At 40.3% G+C, this 13451-nt stretch overlaps 1 non-coding gene across 1 annotated transcript; it reads left to right on the top strand.

The window, feature by feature from the left end:
• Window positions 1-2974: 2974 nt before the first annotated feature.
• LOC121102652 lies at window positions 2975-3080 on the top strand. The gene has a single exon (XR_005834770.1). It is a non-coding gene; the product is annotated as a U6 spliceosomal RNA (small nuclear RNA).
• The last annotated feature ends 10371 nt before the right edge of the window (window positions 3081-13451 follow it).

The following is a 13451-nucleotide window of genomic DNA, read 5'->3' as shown; positions in this document are numbered from 1 at the left end:
CTGTGGCTGCGAGGCGTCCTCACACCCGGACGAGGGGATGTGAAATGGATCCCACCTTTGGCAAGGGTGGGGTACGGCAAAATCAGGCAAGAGACCGGAATGCACCTTCCCTTTCCCCCGGCAGTCGGAGTCCAAGGATTTTATTTTATAAGCACACTCTCACACATCACCAACGAAGATGTTCACACATCCATTCGATGTGGTGTGGTTTGTAGTAACAAAAAGGAAAACAAAACCAACCCAAACACCCATTCGTTGTTGAGGGCTTATGCCTGTGCTAAGTGGGGGGGGGGGTCATTTTTCAAAACTTCGCACGGCCCCGTGAAGCGAGTCATGCTGTGGCTTTCAACTTCCACGGCAGAAGGGCCGAAGGGGGATGTAGCCAGCTGGATCCGGCTAGCGGAGAGGTTGGCGGAGGGGCCGCGCCTGAGTTGGAGCATATATTTGCATCACATGCCTGGGTTTTCCCCCCTGCTGCTCTGAAATTACTGGACTGGGACATTAGGGGGGCTCCATCAATCGATTGCTCCCCTGTTCCGCCGGGCGGTGTGGGATGTTTGAGGAAGTTCTGAAACCAGAGCTTCCCCTACCTTCAAGCAAGAGTCTGGCTCCCTCCCCTTGCCTGCTAAACTTTCCACCTCCCTGACTATTCCCCTTCCGCCGCCGGGGAGGGAAGGGAGCGGAGGGGTGGGTGGCAATCTGAATGCCGGGCAGTAAGATAACTTTCCTCCTGAGGTTCGTCTTTCCCAGAATTGCAGGTGCTTGCAATCATTCCGTAGGTAGACTTTTCAGATGGGCTTCTTTCGCTCAGTAATATGCAATTACGTTTCCTCCTCCGCGTCTTTTCAGGGTGGAGCGCTCATTTCTCTTTAGCGCTGAATAATATCTGGTTGTCTGGATGTCCTCCAGTTTATCTGTCCATTCACTTACTGAACGCTTGCTTCCAAGTTTGGGAATTATGAATAAAACTGCGTGCAGGTTTTTGGGTGGGTGGAAGTTTTCCACTCCTTTGGGCAAATACCAACGAGTGCGATTGCAGACTCCAACGGTAAGAGTATGTTTAGCTTTGCGGGAAACTGCCAAACCGTCCTCCAAAATGATCCCAGCCTTCTTTACAAGGTGGCTGGATCCTAAGAAGGAAAAACTGCAAGTTGCTGGCTGCAGGACCTCAGCCCGGCGGTGGCACGGGTGTCACGCCACCGTACTCTTTTGGTGAAACAAGTCCGAAGATCAACCCAGATTCAAGGAAATGGGAAGTAGACGGACTCCATGACCTGCTGGGAGAAGTGACACACGTCTACAGAGATGGGGGGAATGGTTGGGGGTCATTTCTGCAGGCAGCCTACCAGAAAACCAAAGCTCAAGCCTGAGAAACAGGAACTAATGTGGTTTTTAAACATTTCTAATTTTTTCCCAGCTTTATTGAGGTATGATTGACAAATAAAAAGTGTATGCATTTGAAGTTGTACGATGTGATTTTTTTTTAACACGATGACTTAATGTATGTTTGCACTGTGAAATGATCACCCCACTGAGCAGGGAGCCTGACACGGGGTTCAATCCCAGGACCCCGAGATCCAGACCCGAGCTGAAGGCAGATGCTAAACCGCTTAACCCACTGAGCTACCCACGTGTCCCCCTTAGCAAATTTTAAGTATACAACACTGTGCTACTCATTCTTTTCATCGTTCTGCCCACCAAATTCCCCAGAACGTACTTACTTCATTTAAGTTTGTACCCGGGTTGACCAACCTTGCCCCCTCTCCCCCCAGTACCCAGCAGCCACTGGTCCACTTTTTATTTATGTGAGTGGGGACTTTTAAAATTCCACATGTAAGTGAGACCATACAGTGATTGTCTTTCTGCCTCTGGCTTATTTCACTTAGCATAATGTCCTCCGGGTTCATCCACTTTGCCAAGAGAAACGAATGTGGTTTTAACTGACAACTTGACCCAGTCTCACGTTCAGTGTTCTGAGTCTGTGAAAAGCGAGACTGCCTACCCCCAGGTTCCTTGAAAAATCTAGACAGGTGACTACACCCCCTGTGTGATCAAGATGTGATGAGCAGCAGACCTGTGGCGGGGGAGGGTCACCCTCTTGTGTTGAAGATCGTTTTCAGTGGCAAGGAAGTGGAAAGTTGACCAGCAGTGATTACTTTTGCTGAGAAAAGTACTTTCCTCTGAGAATAAGACATTTGGAAATGAATGTTTGCTGACGTGGCTTAGCTGCTCAGTGAGACCATCAGTACGGCGGGACCTAGGCTCTGTCTTTTCATTTTTGCCACCCATCAGTGTGAAGGTTTATTTTTAATGGAGGTAATTTCTATCCAATAAAATTCACCCATTTTAAGCGTACGTGTGATGAGTTTTATCAAATGCATAAGGTTATATAATAATACCACAGTCGAGATCTAGAACATTTCTGTTGCCCTAGAAAGTTACCCCATGACCCTTTTATAGTTGCTCTTCCCAATCCATTCCTAGGCAACCACCAACCTGCTTCCTGCCACTCCGGTTTTGCTTTCTCCACAATTTCTTATAAATGGAATCGCGGAGTATGTAATCTCTTTGTGCTCGACCTATTCCTCTTAGCATAATGTTTTCGATTCATTCATAATGTTACGTATCACTATTCTTTGCCCATTTGTTGCTGAGCAATATTCCATTTGTGCAATCATCAGCCGATGGGCATTTGTGTCGTTTCCAGTTTGGGGCTGTGATGGAGGATATCGTGTGTTGGGTCTACAGGTGGGCATGTTATCCTTTCTCTTGGGTAAATTCATAGGAGTGGGACTGCTGGTCGTGTGCTAGGAGTACGTTCAACTTGGTAAGGAATTCCCGACCGTTTCCCCAAGGGGCCATCCTGTGTAGAGTTCCGGTGGCTCTCTATCCGCCAGGATACTTGGTCTGGTTAGTCCTGTTAGTTTTAGCCATTCTAGCGATAACTGGCTGTCATTTAAATTTGCACTTCCCTGTGCCTGCTTTGCAGCACATATACTAAAATTGGGATGATACAGAGAAGATTAGCATGTCCCCTGCACAGGGATGACACACAAATTTGCAAAGCATTCCATATTTATAAATAAATAGATAGATAAATACATGTGCACATCCCTGATGACTACTGAAACTGAGCATCTTTTCTTCTTTTTTTTTAACATTCACAATAGAAGTTTTCTACATATCAAACATTTTAATGTCCATAATGAAAAAAGGCAAATACCAATCTAAAAATAAAAACAAAAGTCTTGGAAAGTCTATTTCATACAAATGGCAAAGAATATATTAAAAATTAAGATAGCATAGAAGAAAAGTACCGTTAGGAGTATCAAATTGGCAAATGCAAAGAATAATGGCAATACCCGTTTTAAGGATTGGGTTTCTGGAAAATTCTTAGCACAACTTTTCCATTTGACAATTTAGAAATGAATGTCAAAAGTCTTAAATAATATTTTATGAAGCAGTTGTATATTTAGAAATGTATACTAAGGAAATGGTTAAAAGTATTATCAAAATATTTAAATATAAAAGTACTCCCCAAAGGTGTTTTTTTTTTAATTATATAATTTTCAGTTACTTGAAAGTACAAAAAATTGTTGATCAGTTAAATAAACTATTTCCTTGCCATGGAATACTATGCAAGTATTACAAATGATATTGTAGAAATTTATTTTGCTGTACAAATTCTTGATTACAATGTGGTTTTAAAAAGAATAAGTATATTATGATTTTATTTTATGTTAATCTACATAGTATTCTCTACACTTAGGGTGATTATTTCTTGGTGGTAGGATCATAATTATTGTTTTCTTCTTTCTATGTAGCTGTATTTGATTTAGGTTTTTCTAAAAAATAAATCATTCATTTTTTCCTCATTGATTTTACGTGTCCTACCATATACCAAATTCTTACCCTTATATTTCTTGTCTATTTCTGAGCAAATAATATCAGGTAAAGAAAGTCTTCTTTCATTATTTTTTATTTTAAAAATATTTCTGAATGGTTTCTTGTTCTTACTCTTCCAGATAACTTATGGTTACTTCACAAAGGTTTTTAAAAATTTTTTATTTATTTTTATTTAAGTTCAATTAACATATAATGTCCTATTGGTTTCAGAGGTAGAAGTCAGTGATTCATCAGTCTTACATAATTCCCCGGGGTTGAGCATCTTTTCATATGTTCATTTGCCATCTCTGTATCTTCTCAAGGATACAGCTACCCAAATTTTTGACAATTTTCTTCCTTCCTTCCTCCCTTCCTCCCTTCCTTCCTTCCTTCCTTCCTTCCTTCCTTTTTTCTTTCTTTGCTGAGGTTTTGTCTTCTAATTTTTGAGATGTAAGAATTCTTGATATATTCTGGGTACAAATTCCTTTTTAGATGAGTGGCATAAAACATGTAAATATTTATTCCCGTTCTGTGATTTTTTAAAAAATTTTCTTATTGTATACTTAGAAGAGCAAATGTATGCATGTATGTATGTATGTATTTAAGGTTTTATTTATTTATTTAACAGAGAGAGAGAGAGGGAACAAAAGCAGGCAGAGCAGGGAGGGAGAGGGAGAAGCAGGTTCTGGGCTGAGCAGAGAGCCTGATGGACCCTGGGATCATGACCTGAGCGGAAGGCAGACGCTTGAACGCCTGAGCCACCCAGGGGTCCTGAGCAAATGTTTTTAATTACTTAATTATTTAGAAAAGGAGAGAGCAGGCACCTGAATGGGAGTGGACGGCGGGGCAGAAGGCGAGGGAGAGAGAGAATCTTATGTAGGCTCTAGGCCCAGTGTGGCACCCAACCCGGGGCTCCATCTCAGGACCCTGAAATTGTGACGTGAGCCAAAACCAAGAGTCGGTCGCTTAGCCGACTGAGCCACCCAGGTGCCCCCAATGTTTTTAATTTTTGTATGGTCCACTGGATTCCTCTTTCATGGTTCATGCTTTTAGTGTTACTTAGTGTTCTCTACTTAATCCCTCACTTGTTGACCTCTTCTCAGGGCCAAAGAATAGAGCGCAAGGAGTTCCTCTGAGTCAGGGCATGCCTGATGGATCTTGTCTTAGAGAACGTTCAATCAATAACTATTTAGTAAGCATTTACTCTGTGCCAGGCACTGTTACAGGCCCTGGGGATACAATGGTAAAGAAAACCAAGTTTCTGCTCCATGGAATTTATGTTCCAGTGGGTGATAGACAAGGCATCAGGTGCTCCGGGGCCCCCACAGGTCCTCTTTGCTAGGCCATGATGCCCAGCCTCCAGCTGCTGTGGGTATTGCTGCTCATGACTCATTCTCGTACTCTGTTTCTCAGAACAGAGTGACCTTGGCTGCAGATGTTACTTTGCTTGGGGATGCTACGAAAGTTGTTATCACCCCACCCTGGGGGTAGCCCTTGGCCAATGACTGAATGATTTAGGGATATGACAGCCCACACTTCTTGTGTCTCTGGGCAGGAAAGTCTTTGTGATGCTGTCATGCTCCAGAGCTCCCTGTGAGGTCAGGCGGGGGCAGAATCTCTGCTCTTGCAATCACATCGACAGGGCTCGCTTCTCCTCATGCCCTGTTCTGCTTCCTTCACTCTTCTACAGGTTTCTTCTGAGAGACCTCCTTCAGTAAAAACCATACACATAAATGGTTTGAACCCAACCTAAAACACTGGATGTCAAAAGTAGTCCTGGGAAAGGGACTCTGCAAGAGATTTTGGAACAGGGTGGCTCAGTGGTCAGATGTCAGGGAGAACCCCATCCTGGGTGATGCAGGGGATTGTTGAGCACCCTCTCCACAAGCCTAGGGCAGTGTGTTAATACTTCCGCTAGTGATGAACTGAGACGGGATGCAGGAGGAAGGAGATCCACTAGTTTGTGCCACATCTCTGTTGTTTGAGAGTTTGGGGGAAAAATAACTAAAAAGACTGTAGACTTGGGTGGTTACTGCTGAGCAACATTGATGTTTTGAAGAGAGAGAAGAACCGGCTCTTGTGTGAATGACCAGTTCAGGGTGTAGTGCGAGAGTCCGGGCACTCCCTTGGCAGGATCAGCAAAGGTCCTCACCTGCAGTGAAGGTCAAGCAGAGCTGAGTACCAGACTCACAACATGATGGTGAGGGCTGCAGAATTTCAGCGAAACTTGTTTTTGCTCTTGAAGCAAGTTTCCAATATCAAAGTCTGGGGTCCTGATGGGGAATGAGTAGTAATGCAAGTCCCTGGGCAGGTGCAGTTGAAAACTTTGCGCCTCCACATTCCCCTGAGCCTCTGGACGCACAAGAGTGGTCCCATCCCTGCTGTTGGAACATTATGCAAAGGCCTTAAATGAGGCTGGTGTTTTGCAGGGAACCCTCTGTAATAAGCCCTCTACAGGGACCTACCCCACCTTCTCTCCTGACCACTGAGTCAATACTAGGGTCAGATCTTCTCATAGCTTGAATGTGGGAGTGTGGTCCTGCTAAGGACGGAGGAGGAATTTTTTTTGCCATTAAAAAGCTTTTATTGCAGCATTATTCACAGTAGCCAAGACGTGGAAACAACCTAAGTGTTCACTGTAGAAGAATGGATAAAGAATGGATAAACACCTTCTTTATCTATATTATATATATATATATAATATATATTATATATATGATGGAATTATATATATTATATCTATATGTTATATAGATAAAGAAGGTGTTCTCTCTCTCTCTCTCTCTCTCTATATATATATATATAATGGAATTATTACTTAGCCATCAAAAAGAAGTCATCCTGCCATTTGTGACCACACAGATGCTCCATGAGTTCATTATGCTAACTGAAATAAGGCCTACAGAGAAAGAGAAATGCTGCATGAGTCCACTTACATGAGGTATCTAAAATAGTCAAACTCACAAAAACAGAGAGTAGAATGAGGGCTGCCAGGGGCTGGGGTGGGGGCAATGGGAAGACATTTGTTAAAGGACACAAACTTCCAGTTATAAGAGGAGTAAGTTCTGGGGATCTAATGGACAGCCTGATGACTATAGTTAACAGCACTGTATTACGTGCTTACATATTGTCATCACCACCACACACATATAATTAGCCATTCTGACGGGTAGGCAGTGTTATCTTCTTGTGGTTTTAGATTGCATTTTCCCGATGCTCAGAGACGCTGGATGCCTTTTCAAATGTTCGTAGGTCAGCCGGATATCCTTTTCAGTGAAATGTCTGTTCTAGTCTTTTGCTCTTTTTCTAGTGGATTGTCTCCCTAAGGACTGGGGACAGTGGTGTGGTCAGACAGGGCATAGAAGCCCTGCGCCCCTTCCCCACACCTTGTGCTATGCGTCTCTTCCGTCTGACTGTCCCTGAGTTATATTCTTTTCTAATAAACCAGTAATGTAGTAAGTAAAGTGTTTCTCTGAGTTCTGTGACCCACTCTAGCGAATTAATGGAACCCAAGGAGAGGGTGTCACTGGAACCTCCAATCTATAACCAGTAGGTAAGCTTGGCATCTGAAGTTGGGGGGAGTCTTGTAGCTGCCATCTCCAGTGAGATAATGTCAACATTTAGTTGAATTGCAGGACACCCAGCTGGTATCTGAGAATTGCTTCAGAATTGCAGTGAATGTGGTAGCAGGGCGAGTAAAGGAGAAACACAGGAGGAAAACTGAGGTTTCTCAAAATACAGACATACACACATGCGAAGAAAGCCAGAGATTGGAGGGAGGCGTCTAGGAGTCAAAAAACATGAAGGATTGCCACCAAAAGCTGGAAGAAACTAGGAAAGCTCCTTCCCTACAGTTTTCACAGGGAGCATGGCCCTGCTAACTCTTAGGTATTGGACTCCGGGCTTTTACAACTGTGAGACAATAATCTTCATTGTTTTAAGCCACTGAGTTTGTGGTGCTTTGTTATGGTGGCCCTAGGAAACAATATAGTGAAGAATGGTGGAAAAGGCACATTAATGGCACAGTTGGTAGTAGCTATAAATACGTGAATTTCCATAGCCACAGGGGGGGTTCAATGACATAATTAGTTTCTCCATAATCAGCAGAATTTCATGTTACCTGTCTCAAACCTAAAGGTTTCAGCTAATGAAAGGATCATTAATATTTTACTCCCCTGATATCACTTCATGACCTGTTTTTGGATCTTCAGTGTCATACATGCCCTTGTTTTTCTGAATGAATACTGAACCTCTCCCTCTTCCCCCAAAATGCATGTTTCAATCTTTTTCAAATGTAATAGGCTTTGAAGTTGACTTGCCAATGTAAGGCTCATCTCTTCCTATGGATCGCAAAGCAAGTCCGAGAAAGAATGTTGAGGGGGAATAGTGAGTCCTTGGGAATAAACAGCCACTAGTTTTGGTTAAAAAAACTGAGGTGTGGGGTTCCCAGGTTCCTGGTGGGAGGACAGCCTCTTCCTTTCTTCCTGAGGTGCACTGCAGCTCTTACAGATGGCACATTATCGTTTCAAAGTTTTGAGTCTGCAGTCCTTTGTTTTTTCTTGCCTAATCGCTCTGGATGGGACTTCCAGTACTGTGTTTAATAGAACAGACAAAAGTAGGCATCCTTGTCTTATTCTTGGTCTTTCGTTATCAAGTATGATATTAGCTGTGGGTTTCTCATAGATAGCCTTTATTACATTAAGGAAGTTCCCCGTAGTCCTTGTTTATTGAGTGTTTTTGTCATGAAATGGGGCTGGCTTTTGTCAAAATCTTTTTCTGCATCACTTGGAATGATAATGTGTTTTCCTCCCTCATTTTATCAATTTGGTATATTACACAGATTGATTTTTGCATGTTGAACCATTCCTGCATTCTGGAAATAAATCCCACTTGGTCATGGGCATATAATCCTTTTAATATGCTGCCAGCTTTGGTTTGCTGATATTTTGTTGTGAATTTTACATCTATATTCATAAGGGATATTGTACTGTAGTTCTGTTTTCTTGTGATGTCATTGTTTGGTTTTGGTAGCAAGGTAAAGCTGTTCTCAGAATGAGTTAGGAAGTATTTTCTCCTTTTCAAATTTTTTTTTTTTTGGAAGAATTTGATAGAGATCAGTGTTTATACTCTTCATTAAATGTTTGGTAGAATTCACCATTGAAATCATCGGTTCTGGGATTTTCTTTGTTGGGAGGTTTCTGGTTAGGGGTTTGACCTCCTTGTTAGAGGTCTACTCTGATGCTCTTTTTCATCTTGAGTTATTTTGGTGGGTTATATATTTCTAAAAATCTATACACTTAATTTGGGTTGTCTAATTTGGTAGTGTAGAGTTTTTCATAGTGTTCTCTTACAATACGTTTTATTTTTGTAGAATCAGTAGTAATGCCCCCCCCCATTCATTTCTGATTTTGGTAATTTGGGTCTTTCCTCTTTCTCTGTCTCTTTCTCTCTCTTTCCCATAAATCTAGGTAAATGTTTGTCAATTTTGCTGAACTTTTCAAATAATAACTTTTTGGTTTTATTGATTCTCTCTGTTGTTTTTCCATTCTCTATTTTATTTATGTCTGCTCTATCCTTTATTTTGTTTTATTCTGATAGGTCTCATTGTAACTCGACATTCCTTTTCTAGTTTCTTTTTTTTTTTTTAAGATTTTATTTATTTATTCGACAGAGATAGAAACAGCCAGTGAGAGAGGGAACATAAGCAGGGGGAGTGGGAGAGGAAGAAGCAGGCTCTCAGTGGAGGAGCCTGACGTGGGGCTCGATCCCAGAACGCCAGGATCACGCCCTGAGCCGAAGGCAGATGCTTAACGACTGAGCCACCCAGGCGCCCCATCCTTTTCTAGTTTCTTAAGTTATGCTGTGAAGTTATTCATTTGAGATCTTTTTAAAAATATATGCATTTACATATGTAAATTTCCCTTTTAGTACCGCTTTTGCTGTATCCTATTCATTTTGGTATGTTGTGTTTTAATTTTCATTCATTTTAAGATATTTTCTAACTTCTCTTATGATTTCTCCTTTGACACATTAGTTGTTTAAAATTGTGCTGTTTAATTTCTACATATTTGTGAAATTTCCAGTTTTCCTTCTGTTATTCATTTCTGGTTTTACTCCATTGTGATTGGAACAAATACTGTATATGGATTCAATCTTTAAAAATTTATTAAGACTTGTTTTGTGACACAACATATGGTCTATCTTGAAAAATGTTGCATGTGCCCTTGAGAAGGATATGTGTTCTGCTAGTGTTAGGCACAGTGCTCTGTGTTTGCGTGAGTTCTAATTGGTTTATGTGTTGTTCAAGTCTTCTGTTCCCTTATTGATCTTCTGATTGTTATAGTCATTATTGAGAGTGATGTGTTAAAGTCTACAACTGTTATTGTTGAACTGTCTAGTCTTGCTTCAGTGCTTTCAATACATGCTTCCTATTTTTGGGACTCTTTTGTTAGTTGCGTATATGTTTATTATTGTTACATCTTTTGCTGTTTTGAAACTTTATCGATATATAATTTCCTTTTTTTGTCTTGTAATCTTTTTGATTTAAGTTCTATTTTGTTTGACAATAATATAGCCTTCCAACTCTCCTTTGGAACAATTTGGATTTTCCCATCCTTTGACTTTCAACCTTTGTGTGTCTTGCATCTAAAGTGAGTCTTTTGTGGACAGATGGAACATCGTTTGCTGTTGTTGTTGTTGTTGTTGTTATTGTTATTGTTTTTGTTTTTTTGCCAATGTGCCAATCTCTGCCTTTTTTTTTTATTATGTTAAGCCTTTTAATAGGAAAGTTTAATCCATTCACATTTAAAGCATTTACTGATAAGGAAGGATTTCCTTCTGTAATTTGGCGATTTGTTACATGTTTTGTTCCTCATTTCCTCCATTACAGCCTTTTTTTGATTTTTAGTTGATTTTTTGTAGTGTGCTGATTTGATTTCCCTTATTTTTCTTTTCTCTCTCTCTCTTTCTTTCTTAAAGATTTATTTATTTATTTATCTATTTATTTATTTAATTGAGAGAGCTAGAAAAGAGCACAAGCTCAGGAGAACAGGAGGAAGATCAGAGGGAGAGGGAGAGGAGCAAGCCGACTCTTCTCTGTTGAGCATGGAGCCAGATGTGGGCTCAATCCCAGGAGCCTGAGATCATGACCTGAGCTGAAATCAAGAGTCCAACGCTTAACTGACTGAGCCACTCAGGCGCTCGCTCCATTTTTTTCTTTCTTCCTTCCTTCCTTTCTTTCCTTCTTTTTCTTTCTTTCTTTCTTTCTTTCTTTCTTTCTTTCTTTCTTTCTTCCTTCCTTCCNTCCTTCCTTCCTTCCTTCCTTCCTTCCTTTCCTTTCCTTTCCTTTCCTTCCTTTAAAAAAAAATTATTCTCTTAGTGGTTATCTTGGGGACTACAATTAACGTTTTACCCTCATAGCAACCTAGTTTTAATAATACCAACTTATTTTCAATAATATACAAACATTTTGCTCCTGTACATCTCTGTCCCTCCGCCTTTATATTGTTATCATCACAGATTGCATTTTTATTCATTGCGTTCCCTTTAACATATGATTATTGTTTTGTGCATTTGCCTTTTAAATGAAAGGTTGGTTTAACATGAAAAAATCAATTATTATAATTCATTGGGCATAACATTATAATTCATGAGCATAATAAAGGAAAAGATAATATCATCTCAAAAGATACAGAGGAAGCATTTAACAGACTCAGCATCTTTTAATGATTAAAAACTTGCAGCAATCTAGAAATAGAGTATTCTTAATCTGTTAAAGAATATCAACAAAATATCTAAAACAACAACATACTTAAGGGTGGGCAATTGAAATTAGATTTGCTCTTACCACTTCTGATTAATATTGCACTGAGGTCCTAGCCAGTACAGTAAAACAAAAGAAAAAAGCAAAAGGATTGAAAAAGAAGAAATAAAATTCATTACTTACAGATTACATTACTGTGTAGGCAGAAAACTAAAAGAAACTATGTATAGGGGCGCCTGGGTGGCACAGTGGTTAAGCGTCTGTCTTCGGCTCAGGGCGTGATTCTGGCATTACAGGATCAAGCCCCACATCAGGCTGCTCTGCTAGGAGCCTGCTTCTTCCTCTCCCACTCCCCCTGCTTGTGTTCCCTCTCTCCCTGGCTGTCTCTCTCTCTGTCAAATAAATAAATAAAATCTTAAAAAAAAAAAGAAACCATGTATAGATTTAATAAAGGAATTTAGCAAGGTCAATGGATATAAAATCAAAATACAAAAATCAGTGGTGTTTCTATGTATCAACATCTCTAGAAAAAGACATTTGAAAATTATGCCATTTACAAGAGCGTCAAAAAACACCAAATACTTGTGAAAAATCTAAGGAAAGTAGTGCAAGAATTCTACACGCAAAACTGTAAGACATTATTGAGGAAATTAAGTAAAATCTAAATAAAAAGAAGGATATGCTATGGTCATGGATTGGAAGACAATATTGTGAAAACATTAATTCTACACCAATACCTATTGATGGACAGATTCGATGCTGTGCCGGCATTCTCAGCAGGGTGTGTGTGCGATGTTGAATCAAAAAAACCCCACAGAAATGCAAATGACCAAAAGAACCCCGGGCTATCTTCAAGAAGAAAAACAAAATGGAGAGTTACTATTCCAGATATTAAGACCGACCATAAGCCTAATGTAATTTAGACAATGTGGTGTTAGTGCAAGAATGGACTACAATCCAGGTGGATTATAAATATAAAAGTGAAAGGTAAAACAAGTGTAAAGAAAGAGAAGATTTATATTCTTACAGGAGAATATTTATGTTAGGGTAAGCAAAGATTTTTAAAAACAGAACACCAAAAATATTACAAATGTAAAGGAAGATATTAAATTTATTATTAAATTAAATATTACTTAGAGTATTATTAAAAGCAAGATCTTTTGTTTTTCAAAAGATACCAGTTCAGAGAATGAAAAGGTAATCCACAGAGTGAGAAAGAAGATTTTCAAAAATAGAGTTGACAAAAGGGCTCACTTCCAGTTTATATAAAGAATTCCTAGAAATCAAAAAGAAAAAGGGTGCCTGAGTGGCTCAGGTCATGATCCCAGAGTCCTGGGATCGAACCCTGCATCAGGCTCCCTGCTCAGTGGAGAGTTTGCTTCTCCCTCTCCCGCTGCCCCTGCTTGTGCTCTCTCTCTCTCTCTCTAATAAATAAATAAAACCATAAAAAAAAAAACACTACAAGGGGATGGGGTGCTTGGCTTAGTCAGTGGAGTGTGCGACTCTTGATCTTGGGGTTGTGAGTTAGAGCCCCACGTTGGGTGTAGAGATAGCTTAAAAATAAGATCTCTAAAAAACCCTACAAAACTACAAGGGATCCCATTACAGAACATCTGAAATTGAAGGCCGACAACACTGGCTTGGTTGGTGTGTATGAAGCAATGGGAACTCTCACACTTGGCAGGTGAGGTGATATAGTGACCCCTGCTTTGGAAAACTGGTATCATCTAATAAATTTGAGCATAGGAAAATCCACTCTTAGATACATACTCAGCGTAAATGCACACACATGGTCACTAAAAGG

The sequence above is a fragment of the Ursus maritimus genome, unplaced genomic scaffold (genome assembly GCF_017311325.1).
Source record: "Ursus maritimus isolate PB19 unplaced genomic scaffold, ASM1731132v1 scaffold_14, whole genome shotgun sequence".
Taxonomy (NCBI): domain Eukaryota; kingdom Metazoa; phylum Chordata; class Mammalia; order Carnivora; family Ursidae; genus Ursus; species Ursus maritimus.
This window is presented reverse-complemented; position numbering and strand designations above follow the sequence as displayed.